This window comes from Eupeodes corollae, chromosome 3, assembly GCF_945859685.1.
Source record: "Eupeodes corollae chromosome 3, idEupCoro1.1, whole genome shotgun sequence".
Classification (NCBI taxonomy): Eukaryota; Metazoa; Arthropoda; class Insecta; order Diptera; family Syrphidae; genus Eupeodes; species Eupeodes corollae.
The window spans coordinates 11,791,052-11,804,829 of NC_079149.1; the positions used below are offsets into that span (position 1 = coordinate 11,791,052).

The 13,778-nt window shown below is 33.5% G+C and overlaps 1 long non-coding RNA gene across 1 annotated transcript; it reads left to right on the forward strand.

The window, feature by feature from the left end:
• The first annotated feature begins 12,043 nt into the window (after window positions 1-12,043).
• On the forward strand, window positions 12,044-12,842 carry LOC129951828 (uncharacterized). Its single transcript, XR_008782240.1, has 2 exons — window positions 12,044-12,127; window positions 12,206-12,842. It is a non-coding gene; the product is annotated as an uncharacterized LOC129951828 (long non-coding RNA).
• Window positions 12,843-13,778: the final 936 nt, after the last annotated feature.

Consider the following 13,778-nt stretch of genomic DNA (forward strand, 5'->3'; position numbering starts at 1 on the left):
TGAATGTTTCTGATTTTAAAAACTTGATTTTATATCAAACATAAGAAAAACACAAAAAAATAAAATAGGGAACATCCTATATCACAATACTTAAATTTTAAAACTACAGGTCGTCTTCTCCACGAATCGCGAGGTTTGATTACAATAGAAACTTTTGTGTAACTTTAGAATTTAAAGTTCATTGGGAATACGTCAGTATTCTAGGCTCAAGCAATTGAAAAGAATTTAATGTTAGCTTTGATCTCCAGCGACTGTAACGTCACGGTATTTTTTGTTTTCGAAAAAAAAAAAACGGAATAATGACATCAAATTCATTAAAAATTCAATACGCCTAGCTTTTGTGTATAAAAGCAATTAAGTTATTATTTTTCGTTTTTGAATTTTTCCAAAAAATAAACATTGAGTATCTGGTTATTTATTTTAAGAAGCATTTACAATAATATTTAAACTTGTCAAGCTTCTTTATTAACTTCCCATAGGAAGTTATTGTGATGGGTCCGATTTGTCAAATTGAAAATTTTGACATTTCTCGACGTTTCAAGGTCCCAAGAGGCGAAATAAAAGATTTTTAGAAAGATGTTTGGGCATGCGTGGTGTACATACGTTCGCGACATTTTTTTCGTCGTCCATAGCTCAAGAACCAGTAGAGATATCGACTTCAAATAAATTTTGTTATACAGATAATAAGGCAGAAAGATTCAGGAAGGGCTCTCAAGAAAATTGCGTGTGTGGTTTTTTTACCATAGCAGTTTAAAAAAAAAGGTGAACATTTTGGTTAACCCTAAATATCTTACGAACCAAAAACGTTAGAGACTTGCATTAAATTTTATATTATTTAATGTAACGTAATACCAAACAATTATATGTTTGGAAAAAAATCCAATTAACGATTTTTTTATAACTCGAAAAAACTTAAAAAAATGTCACCTCTATAATTTTACGAATAAAAAATGATTTCATCTCCAAAATAATTTTGTACAAGATAAATAACATTTTTAACATCTGGTAAAATTCTGAAAAAAATAAAATTGACAATTTTAAAAAATAAAAACCTGAAAAAAACATTACTCAAAGTTGGTAAAAATCGATTTTCGACTAAGTATCTTTTCAAAACTTTGAGATATTGGCTTTGATTTACTTTTATCTTTTAAAAAATATTGTTGTCATCATTCAATCAAATTTTGAGAAGAATGGAATTGACAGCTTTTTTTACAAAAAATAAAAACTTAACAAAAAACAATACTAAAACGTACTAAAAATTTACTTTCGACTCAAATAGCTTTTCAAAAATTAAAAATATGGTCTTTAAACTTTTTTTATTTCAAAGAAAATACTGTTTTCGATATTCCGTAGTTTTTTTTTATAAAAATGCAACAGTGCTGTTTTTCATAAAAAAATAAAATCTACAAAAAGTAGTACGCAAATTTAGCAAAAATTAATATTCGGTTCTTGATATCTCTCAAAAAATTCAGTGATGAAGCTCATTTTGGGTTAAATTAATACGTGAATAAGCTCCGTATTTGAAGTGAAGAACAGACAGACGAGCTACCAATGGATCCAGAAATAGTCACTGTTTGGTGTGGATTATAGGCTGGCGGAATCATTGGGGCGTATTTCTTTAAAGATGATACAAATCGCAACGTTACTGTGAGTGGTGAGGGTTACCTTGCAATGATAACATACTTTTTTTGCCGGAGATGGAAGAGCCTGACTTGCACAACATGTGGTTTCAACCAGACGGTGCCTCGTGCCAAAGTCTTTAGACTACTTTTGACTATAGCTACAAATGAGGCACTGGTAGCCAATATAGAATGATTATCCTTAAAATTGCGTCAAAGAGTATGCCAAAATTACACTAAACGGATGGACGATTTTAATCGAAGCAGTGGACAACATTAAATAACATCGACCGTACTATCGATTAAGACAAAGATTTTATGCATTATTTATATTTTACGGTTTTTTTTTTTAAATTCCAATAGCTCTTAAAAAGTCACACTTTACAATCTTATTTTTTCAGAGTTTTGTTTGAATTTCTTTATTTGAAAAAGTCTAATGTTTATTAGTAGTTCCCGTGGTAAGTGCGTTGGACTGTAATGCGAGAGGTCTTGGGTTTGATCCCTGCCTATGCCACCTAACATTTTTTTCACGGGTACGGCCTCTTGCGAGGAATTGACAAATTCTCCAAGAGTAATTTTTGTCATGAAAAGTGCTTTCTCAAATTTGCCGTTCTGATTCGGCTTAAAACTGTAGGTCCCTTCCATCCCTGACAACAGTACTCGCACACAGGAATGGTTGAGATTTGTCAGTCACTAGGCCCTAGTTCTCAAACGGACTGTTGCGCCACCCAATTTATTTATTATAATGCTTATTAAACCACTGTGGTAAAGTCATGCGTATCATTGGTTTTAAGTGTTAAATCACTGATAAAAAGCATATATCCCTGCTTAGTGTTGTCTACAAGATCCTATCCAACGATCTTTGTGAGCGTCTTAAGCGTTTCTGCAACTCTATGATCGGTACGTACCAGTCTTGCTTCAGGTCAACGATCGACCAAATATTTAAATTTAAGCAAATCCTTTAAAAGCACAACAAATTTCAAGTCTAGGCCCCCCATTTTTTCATCGACTCTAAAGTCCCATATAATGCCAAGAGCTTCTTTGTCGGGGTTTCTAAAAAAATGATCCAGCATGAAATTCACGGTGTAACGTGGAAATGGGTACCAACTCATACGGTCCATTCCAGATTAGTGCAAGGTTCAGACAAAGAGATGTGCTATCATGAGATGGGGTTATGAATACCCTTATAATCATTAAACTCAGTACGATCAATCAGAAAAGGAGGTTAGGATTAGAAAGGAGAAAAAGGTGGACATTGGTATTAAATGTCTGCACATTGTAATAAGTGGGAAATAATGAGCCTGGTTAAGCATTCCTCATTCGTGTAGTGCGGCTAAAAAAAGAATCCCTGAACTTAACAATACATCCGAAATGGGGTTCAAGAGTAAACTGATGAGCATTCGTAGAAGTACGGGTATTACGGTTGAATTGTTTTAGGGGACGACTATTTCACTAAAGCATTGTTTATAAAAATAACGATAAGACCAATGATAGTCATATGACCTAAGAGCGGTGTTCAAGAGAAATAAATGTCTCGGTAAGAAAACGATCTCCTATCACTTTTAGAGATCCCTTTTCAATTATATCCAAAAGACTCAAGTACATTATTAGGGCACCAGCCCAAATATGAGAATTATACTCTAGTTTTCGACAAACACAGGCTTTGTAGATAAAAGCCAAATCAGAAGGGGTAAACAACTTCTTGCATCATCGGAGAAAACCTAAATACTTAGCAGGCATTTTTGCCTATGTCAAATATGTGATCACTCAAGAACAAGTGGTTAGTGATTCCTTCAATATGGTCCTGGAGGAGATATTGCACATGAGTTGTGTTAACCTGGAAGGAAATATCTTTGATTGGTTTTCTGAATTGCCATCGACATCATCAGGAGCTCCAAGTGAGCTTTTCTAGAATCATGTACAGCTATAGATAAGCAGGTGAAACGCTATGATCTTGAAGTGTGTGAGGATAAAACAAAGGATATGCTATCAACAAACAAAGCTTAATCCATCCACTGTTTACGACAAAATGTCACTGTTTTTAGCAGTAATTTCCAGGTATTAGGATAAACAAAACGATAATTTTATCAACTCGGGTAAAGAACGGTAAGTTAAAAGAGGAATTGATTCTGGGTACTTTCAAGAAAAGAATCCTGTGAAGCCGTCGAATGGAGTAGAAGATTCAATCGTTTACTGTTTGAGCTGTATCAATATGTAGATGTAATCGAAAGAGCCAAAAAGCGCCAAATACACTGGCTCGGCCTCATCGAGTAAATGTATAACAGCGCTGCAGCAAAGAAAATCTTTAAATCCCAGCCCCCAAGTTCGAGATGACGATGCTACAAACACCTGGTGGTAACTGACTGGCTGGAAGGAGCTTACAAAATATCGCAAACAATGGAGGAATACAATATCTTAGGCTGATCCAACCCTAAATGGATCAAGAGCTGGATAAGTCCTGACGTAACTTTGTGCATGCAACTTTTTGTTGTTGTGTACGAAATTGAAAAAATTCAATTTCCATTTTCGTATTTTAAATTATTATTAATATTTAATATATTTAAATATTTGGCACCTAAAAGATTTTATAAACAACCTTGTATAATTTTTATAAAACTCAAATCAACAATTTTCTTACGATAAATACAAACATAAAAAAAAAAACAGTACTAAAACTTGGTAAAAATTATTCTACCTGGAAATATCTTGAGAACGAAATATTCGCATATTTCCTTAAATGAAAATTTGGTTTTTTACTATAACATATTTATTTTAAAGGGTTTCAATGGAAAGCCTCTTTTTTTAATTGTCATATCGTGTTTGTGAAACTTGTGTTGTTCTGAATATTTAATATTTTTCTTTTATAAAAATTGAATGCTTTGTTCTATTTTCTCAAATTCATCATTAACGTATCTTCACAAATGATTGTACTTCACTTCAATTTCAACCTTAATAAAGAAACTTTCAATAACTATCTGTGCTTGAGTTTTGTTTTTCCAAATAAAAAGTTTTCAAAAAAACACTCAATGCTTGCATTTTTATTAAAAACATCATCATCATCATGTTTTTGCCATCATTTTCATCACAAGTATATGATTCCTCACTGTACTTGAGTTGTATTCATACGATATGCCCACGTTATTAAAAAATAAATAAAAATAAAGCTTCAATTAATCATGACTTGACTTCCGTGAAACCTTGGAATGAGTTTGTTGTGTTTGTTACCAAACCGTGACGGACAGACGGAACTTCCAATGTTCAATCGCAATAATATATTTATTTCTAACAACCCACTTTAATTCAAAAAGTTACACAAAACAAAACTTTATTTTGTATATTATGTACATAGATATGTGCGGGTATAAAAATATATGTTTACATCACGTTTTTTAGGTTGTTTCATCACTTTATATAATAAGATCGCTCATCATAAAGTTTTTAGGGGAGACTGGGGTGAATCTGTTAAATGTGTGCACTTTTTGAATACATTTAAAAAAAAAATAGGGTAAATGAGTACTCAGATTACACAAGAAAAAAAATCAATTACCAGTGTTTTGTTTGAAAATCTATCCAAAGTATAGTAGGATTTTACACGAATAACAAAAACAGTATCCATTAGAGTAGAATCATACTACGGATGGGTTTTTGACATTTATACGAGTCTCGAATGGATCTTATGTGATTTCGTTCTCAAATGTTGGTACGATTGATATTGCATTTGTATCACGATGGCTGTGTTCGTTGAGAAGTTCTGCATTTGGAATCATGTGTTTTCCATTGGCGACAAAAAATCAATCTGTTACTATCGATATTATTTAGCTTTGTTAATAAATTTATTTATTTAGCTTAATACAAGCTATCATAACTTAACTTACTTAAAACTAGCTTAACATTTTTTTTTTTTTTTTTTTTTTTTTTTTGCAGTTCTTGTTATCAGTTTTCAACATTAATTCATGTGGGCCCTAAGGCCCACATCCAAGCTCTTTAATGTACAAGAACTAACAATTTTGATTTTACTTAACTTAAAACTACAGGGGACGGGGAATTCGGACTCAAAAAGGGAAAAAGTAAAGAGTATCTTTCAGATGGGATTTGGAAACGTTGAAATCGAAAACTACCATAGCAGCGTTGCAGTGACGAAGAATTCTGGACATTGGTTCAAAGTGCCCGTAATTAGTGCGGTGATGAGGGATATAGAAAAGGGAAACAGATCGCAGATTTCGAGGGTTAGTGTTAAGATGAATATCACTCAGGAGTGCCGGGGAATCTATATTGCCCATTAACAATTGGTGAGCAAATAATATATCAGCGTTTTTGCGTCTAATATATAAGGGCTGCAAACCTATCAGTTTTAGTCGATCGGCATAAGGACGCAAGTTGGATGTATCATCCCAGGGGAGGCCACGTAAGGCAAATCGAACGAAACGTCTTTGAACATTTTCAATTCTGAGTGAATGGTTTTCATAAAAGGGAGACCATACTTGGCATGCATATTCAAGATGAGGACGGACTAGGGAAATGTAAAGCGCTTTAGTTACATAGGGGTTGGAAAATTCTTTTGACCATCTCTTAATAAAACCGAGAGATCTATTAGCTTTATTAATAATTTGGTCAAAATGGGAATGGAAATTCAGGTGTTTGTCACACATAATACCAAGATCTCTAATAGAATCGACTACGTTGACGGCGTCATTAAGAAAGTAGTATACTCTATGAGATGGGATTTGTTTGCGCGATAAGGTCATTTGTTTACATTTACCTACATTTAACTCTAGGAAATTATGCATGCACCAAACAAAAAAGATATTAAGATCATTTTGTAAAAGTAAGAAATCAGATGGAGTAGAGATAATCTTAAAAATTTTCTTATCATCCGCAAACATTAGGATATCTGAGTTTTTTAATTTAAGACAGACATCGTTAACAGATAAGACGAAGAGAAGGGGGCCAAGGTGACTACCTTGTGGAACTCCAGAAGTTGCATGTATAGGACTGGAGACTGAGTTACGGAAAAGGACTCTATACGTTCTATTCGCAAGATAGGAGCTTATCCAGTTTATAAATATAGATGGAAAGCCTAGAGCTTTTAGTTTGAGATAAATTATGTTATGGGATATTTTATCAAAGGCTTTGCTGTAATCAGTGTATACGACATCAACTTCTTTGCCATTCTCAAGGGCTGACAAAACTTTGGATATAAATTCAATTAAGTTAGTCGTAGTGGATCTACCTTTAAGAAAACCATGTTTAGCGGGGGAGAATAAAGGCTTGCAATGGAAATAAACGGAATCATAAACTAAGCTTTCAAAAAGTTTTGGAATGCATGAAAGTTTAGCAATAGGTCTATAATTGTTAATTTCAGTTTTATTGCCTTGTTTATGAATGGGAAATATAAATTAATCTTTCCATATATGAGGAAACATACCTTGGGAAAGAGAGAGTTCAAAGAGTGCAGTTAGAGGCTTTAACAGAGAATGCATACATTTTTTTAGAACAACTGATGGGACGCCATCAGGACCAGGGCTAAAGTTTTCTTTGAGGCTTACGATTTTGGCAAGTACCATTTCTTCAGTTACTGTAAACGATGAAAGGGAGGTTTGAGTGCAACCATCTAAATAACTAAAGTAGTGTGGATCAGGATCATGCAGATGTTCAGTATACGATTTGCTAAAGTAATTAGCAAATAGATTTGATATGGTTGTTGGATCAGAGGAAATTATGTTGGAGAAACTCATTGAAGGTGGAAACCCATCAGATTTTCGTTTGACATTTATAAACTTGAACAATTTTCTTGCATCAGAAAGAAGGTTATTTTCCATTTGGTTAAGGTATTGGTTATAAAGGGATTCCCTTAATTCAGAGAAAGAATTAAAGGCGAGAAGATAGTTGTTGTGATCAGTATCAGATTTGGACTGTAAAAAGATCTTCCAAAGCTTGTTACGGGTATTTCTTAGGCTACGGAGCTCTCTGTTGTACCAAGGGGGAGCAGAGGTGAAATCTTTTCTACGAGAGAACGGTACTGATTCTTCAATACAGTTCGAAAGAATCAAATAAAACCAATTTGTAAGGGACTCAACTGTTAATTGGAGGGATCTTAATTCAAAATCGGCTGAGCTAAGAAGATTGTTAAGTTTGGAGAAATCAGCCCTACAAAAATCATAACAGTAATTTTTCATTTCAAAAAAGTTGTCTTCAAATTCAATGGGGAAGGAGAGATTAAGGGTAGGATGATAGCGATCCAAGGTTGAGAGAAGATGAGGGCTCGGGGAGACAACACAGTTATCGCAATCAGATGAGAATATGAGATCGAGGTGTCTCCCCATAAAGTTTCCTACTCCATTTAGTTGAAAAAGACCACAATCTGACAGACGATCAATGAACAGCGATTCAGATTCAGAAGAGATGTTAGTTGGAAAGAAGGAAGTCTGATCATCTGAGGTGGACCAATTGAGATGGGGAAGATTAAAGTCACCTAGAACGATGATTAAATCATTAGGTTGCACTAGTTCGAGCAGATAATCAATGGCATTAACAGCGGCTTGGTATGCTTTAATTTGTTGGGCTGGTCGAATATAACAACAAAGGACAAAAAGACAAAACTTAGGGAGTGTAACCTGCTGATACACCTTCAAATTCGATTGAAGTGGGAATACAGAGTAATGAACTTTCAAAATTACTAGCGATAGCTAAAAGCACACCACGACCGTGTGTATTACTCTCACATTCCATTAGTGAAGAGTTCAGTACTAAGGATATCAGGTGTGAGGTTGGTTTCGGTAAGGGCAAAGATGTCATAAGGAAATGGATTAACTAGGCTTGTTTTGCAAGAATAGAAAAGATAATTAAGTCTTGCTATGTTTTCACCAAAGGTTTATCTCAATTTAGATTAAATAAAACTTTTTTGTGTTTCCACCGCACAAGAATATTTAAAAATGATAAAATTTGACAGGACTTTCTAAAATGCAAATGGTGTTTCGATGTTTCTCATGAAGTGGAAGTGAGGTAGTTTGATTCGTGTTAAACAAAGAAGAACTGAATAGTTCAGCACCTACACCATGTCAAATTTTTGTTTAAAGTTGATTAAAACAAAACTATATTTTTTGTACACAAATATGCAAATAAACCGATCATAATGCATTATCTGTAAAACCAACTCCTCCACACAGGTTTTTCTTCACAAATTTTGAATCGACTCCGATCCCAAACCGGAATCGATGCGAATCAACCTCATTTTAACTCGATTCAGGTGTGTAAAGAATTGAGACGAGCTTCAAGCTCACATGTTAATGTAGTAGTCTACGAACAAACCCCCTTCTTGAAGTTTTTATTTTATATCAAAGCTGCAATTGTTAAATTAACTTTTTTTTTATAAAATCTCAATTTCCAGATGTTTTCTTACGATTTCTTCTTGAAAATTGTCCATTTTATTAGTTTAAGTTAGTTTTTTTGCTAAGTTAATTTAAACATTTGATTTTCACAAAACTTTCTTATATTTGTGTGTTTTTTAACTTCCCATAGGAAGTTGTGGTAATGGGTCCGATTTGTCAAATTGAAAATTTTGACATTTCTCGACGTTTTAAGGTCCCTAGAGTCGAAATAAAAGATTTTTAGAAAGATGTCTGTGGGTGCGTGTGTACGTACGTTCGTACGTCCATACGTCCGTACGTTCGCGACGTTTTTTTCGTCGTCCATAGCTCAAGAACTAGTAATGATATCGATTTCAAATAAATTTTGTTATACAGATAATAAGGCAGAAAGATGCAGAACGAAAGAAAGAAAAAAATCCATTTAACGGCTTTTTTTATAAATCAAAATAATGGTTTTGACATCTGTTAAGATTTTGAGAAAAATCGAATTGACAAAAAAAACATTACTCAAAGTTGGTAAAAATTGAATATCGATTCAAATATCTTTTCAATAACTTAAAATTTAGGCTTCAAACTTCTTTTAACTTATATGAAATATTGTTTTTAACATTCTGAAAAATCTAGAATTGACAGTTTTTTACAAAAAATAAAAACCTAAAAAAAATGCATAAAAGTTGGTAAAAATTGATTTTCGACTCAAATATTTTTTTCAAAAATTTAAAATATTGGCTTCAAACTAATTTTATCTTATACAAAATATTGTTTTCAATATTTCATTAAATTTTGAAAGAAATCGAATGGACAGTTTTTTTTACAAAAAATAAAACTCTAAATAAACAATACTAAAACTTGGTAAACATTTATTTTCTACTCAAATATCTTTTCAAAAATTACAAAGATTGGTTTCAAATTTATTTTATTTCACAGAAAATATTAATTTCGACATTCAGTAATTTTTATATAAAAATCCAACGGTCCGTTTTTTTATAAAAAAAATAAAATCTACAAAAAATAGTACGCACTTTTGGTAAAAATTGATACGAGTACATACAGACAAACTTTTAAGAAAGACAAATCGACAGACGGGATGGGAAGTTATCAGTGTGGGTCGCATCCCAGCCTCTTTTTTATTATTATTCTGACTGATCTTCTTTCAGTTTGAGCATTTTTTTAATACAAAAATCTGGCTACTGCGGATCGTTTTATTGGCAATTTCTCACTGTACTATATATGGAATACCAAAAAACGCACTTATTAGTATGGATATACTTGAATTTCACCTGAGTACTCCAAAGCTTGTTATTGATTTCTTTCATAGTTTTACTCGTTTTGTTAAGTATTTATCAGTTATTCTTGAATTTCTATGCAAAACTTTATTTCCTTATAATTTCATCAAGTACTTACTTACTTACTTAAGGTGGCGCTACAGTCCTGTGTGAACTAGGGCCTCACCCAACAAACTTCTCCATCTAGCTCGGTCCCTAGTTAGATGTCTCCAGTTTCGCGCTCCAAGTTGGGTGAGGTCACTTTCCACTTGTGCGTGCCACCTTATCCACGGTCTTCCTCTACTGCGCTGTCCTGTGAGTTTAATTTCGAAGACTTTCCGGGCCGGAGCATTGGTTACCATGCGCTCTGAGTGACCCAGCCATCTTAGCCGTTGTACTTTCACCCTTCTGTCTAAGTCTACGTTGCTGTACAGCCCGTACAGCTCGTCGTTCCATCTTCTCCTCCACTCCCCTTGGATGCATACGGGACTGTTGATCACACGAAGAACTTTTCTCGCGAAGCGACCCAAGGTGCTTTCATCCGCTTTTGTCATAGTCCATGCTTCTGCATCGTATAGCAGGAAGGGGATGATAAGGGTCTTATACAGCAACACTTTGGTCCCTTGAGAGAGGACTTTACTACTCAATTGCTTTCTTAGTCCAAAAAAACAGCGGTTAACAAGAGTTATTCTGCGTTTGATCTCAGAGCTGGTGTTGTTTTCTGTGTTTACAGTGGAGATTCTTAACTACCTCAAAGTTACGTCTGTCGATTGTGACGTTTGGACCAAGACGTTGGTGTTATAAGTCCTGTCTTGACGACAGCATGTACTTTGTTTTGTCATCAGCATATGCTAGTAATTGGACAGACTTTTGAAAGATGGTGCCTCTAGTATTGTAGTGTGAGCTCTGCACTATTCTTTAAAGTACGATGTTAAAAAAATCACATGACAGCGCATCACCTTGTCTTAAACCTTTTTTGACATCGAAAGGTTCTGTTAAGTTGTTTCCAACCTCTATGGAGCAGCGTGAATTCTCCATGGTCATCCAAAAGCCAAATCTAGACATGGTTCTATACAGCTCGTCCCTGTAGATGCTGTCATATGCGGCCTTGAAATCGATGAAAAGATGGTAATGTGAATATTTGATCAACTGTGGACTTTCCAGGTCTAAAACCACACTGATAAGGACCTATCAGGTTGCTGAAGTTGGACTTTAGTCGTTCACATATTACGGCAGAAAAGATTTTATAGGCGATGTTAAGAAGACTGATTCCTCTATAGTTGGTGCAGTTAAGAGGGTCTCCTTTTTTCAGGATCGGGCTAACAATACTGAGGTTCCATTAATCGGGCATGCTTTCTTCCGACCATATCTTACAGATAAGTTGGTGCATGCAATTTCATCAAGTACTTATTTTAATTTAAGTAAGTTTAGTTACTTTAAATTTTCAAGTACAAAAGATTTTTAAGGTACTTAAAGATATAAATGAGATAACTTAATAAGATTAATAAGTTATTAAAAAGTTTAAAAACAAGTACTGGTACATAAGACTTTTTCATACAAAAAACAAAAGAGTTAAAGTTGTACTTAGAAAAATCAAGTACTGAAAGAAATGGTACTTGAGTTTTACGTATATAATTTGGGCAATAAAAAAATAATTATAATGAATTCTAAAAACGGACCCCAGTTTCCCCTAATAATCAATTATTATTACAACTGTCGGAATAGAAAAAAATAAAATACAAAACAATTTAAAAAAATTGAATTACATACTTTTTTCTCGACGCTATTCATAAAACATGTTAACAGCTTTTATTATTACTGTTGATGAAGTTTTTTCTCATTTAATTTTTTATTAGCCTACAATTACAAGTTTCAAGTAATTTTTCATTTGAAATTATATTTTTAAATTACTTACTCTTCAATAATAAATATTTTATTTATTTATATAAAACAGAAAAAAGTGCAAAAGTCTTTAAAAAAAAGTCAGCACCACCCAAAAAACGGGGGCAACCCTGCACAGTGTAGAGATCGAGAAAATAATATTATTTTATTTTTATTTATATATTTTAATGGTGAGATACATCAGCATAAATGATTTGAGTACGCTCCGGCGAGTGGGAATAATGTAAAATATGAGGAAATAGGTTTCGGGGTCAAATGATTTGTTTTATATATGAATACGGTCCGTAAAAGTTAATTTATGTTTTTTTTAAATTTTATTTGGGGTTTCGTGTTTTGTTTGTCACGACGACGCGACGTCGACGACGGCAAAGGCAACAGCAGCAAACAACGTGGAAGTGGAATACAAATTGATGTCAATGATTTACAATGGACGACAACGTGTTTTGATTAATTTGAAATTTTCTGTTTTGCTGCTGTATGGAAATTCAAATTATATTCAAGAAGAAGTGTGATAATTGTAAGAGGTACTCCAAATAAAATTTAATGCTTAGATAGTCAAAAAGTAGATGTTTTGGTGAAACTTTTTTGATGGTGGTTCATCGGTTTTAAATACGATTTGTAGATATGTCAAACAAAATGCATCCATCGTAGTTAAAATGTTTATTTGAAATAAAAACAATTAGAAAGTAGCTTTTGTATTTTTTTTTGAAGAAGAAGATAACCATTTTCAATTTTTCGGATTGAAAATTTAAGGTTATTTTTAAGCCTCACGATCTTTGGACCATGACTCCAAAAGAAAAATTAGTATTCATTAGAGTCCTTTTTGTTTGTCCGCAATATATAGTAAACAAGTTAAAAAGAACAGATTAATTGATTTCTTAAATAAAAACAACTTCTTTAGTTCCCTGCAATTTGGGTTTCAGAAAGGTAAATGCACGGAAGACGCTCTTCTAAAATTTTGCTCCGAGATTTTCTTTAACCTAGATAGTAAAAAGTGTTCAGCTGGCTTGTTTGTCGATATCACTAAAGCTTTTGACATGATATCATGTTGTCTAAATTGGAAAATGCTGGAATTCGAAGCTTTATGAGAGATTGGTTTGGATCCTACCTTGTTAATAGATCATTACGAGTAAAAATTAACAATACTAGAAGTGGCTTCAAATTTCTTAATATTGGAGTACCACAAGGCTCTGTGCTTGGTCCAATATTGTTCTTAATTTACATTAACTCTTTATTTAAACTACCATTGAAGTAGAAAATTACCGCTTTTGCAGATGATGTTGGTTGTGCCTATGGTGCTGATAGTCCCCTTGATCTTGTTGCAGATATAAATTGGGATTTGAATCTTTTTAGGTCGTGGTTTGCTGAACATAAATTATTAATAAGCTCTAAGACGAAAATTATGTTCTTCAGCCTTTCTTCTCAGAATGTTTTTGAACCGGAAATCTTTTTTCATGAGCCTGAGTGCAAAAATTTTAAACTACATAGTTGCTCTTGCTCTTCTGAAACAAGCACGATCACTTACTGTCACCACCTATTTTGTAGTGATCCTTGTTTTCAAATTGAAAAAGTGGATGTTTTTCAATATCTAGGACTGCTAATCGACTCAAAGATGACCTTTAGTA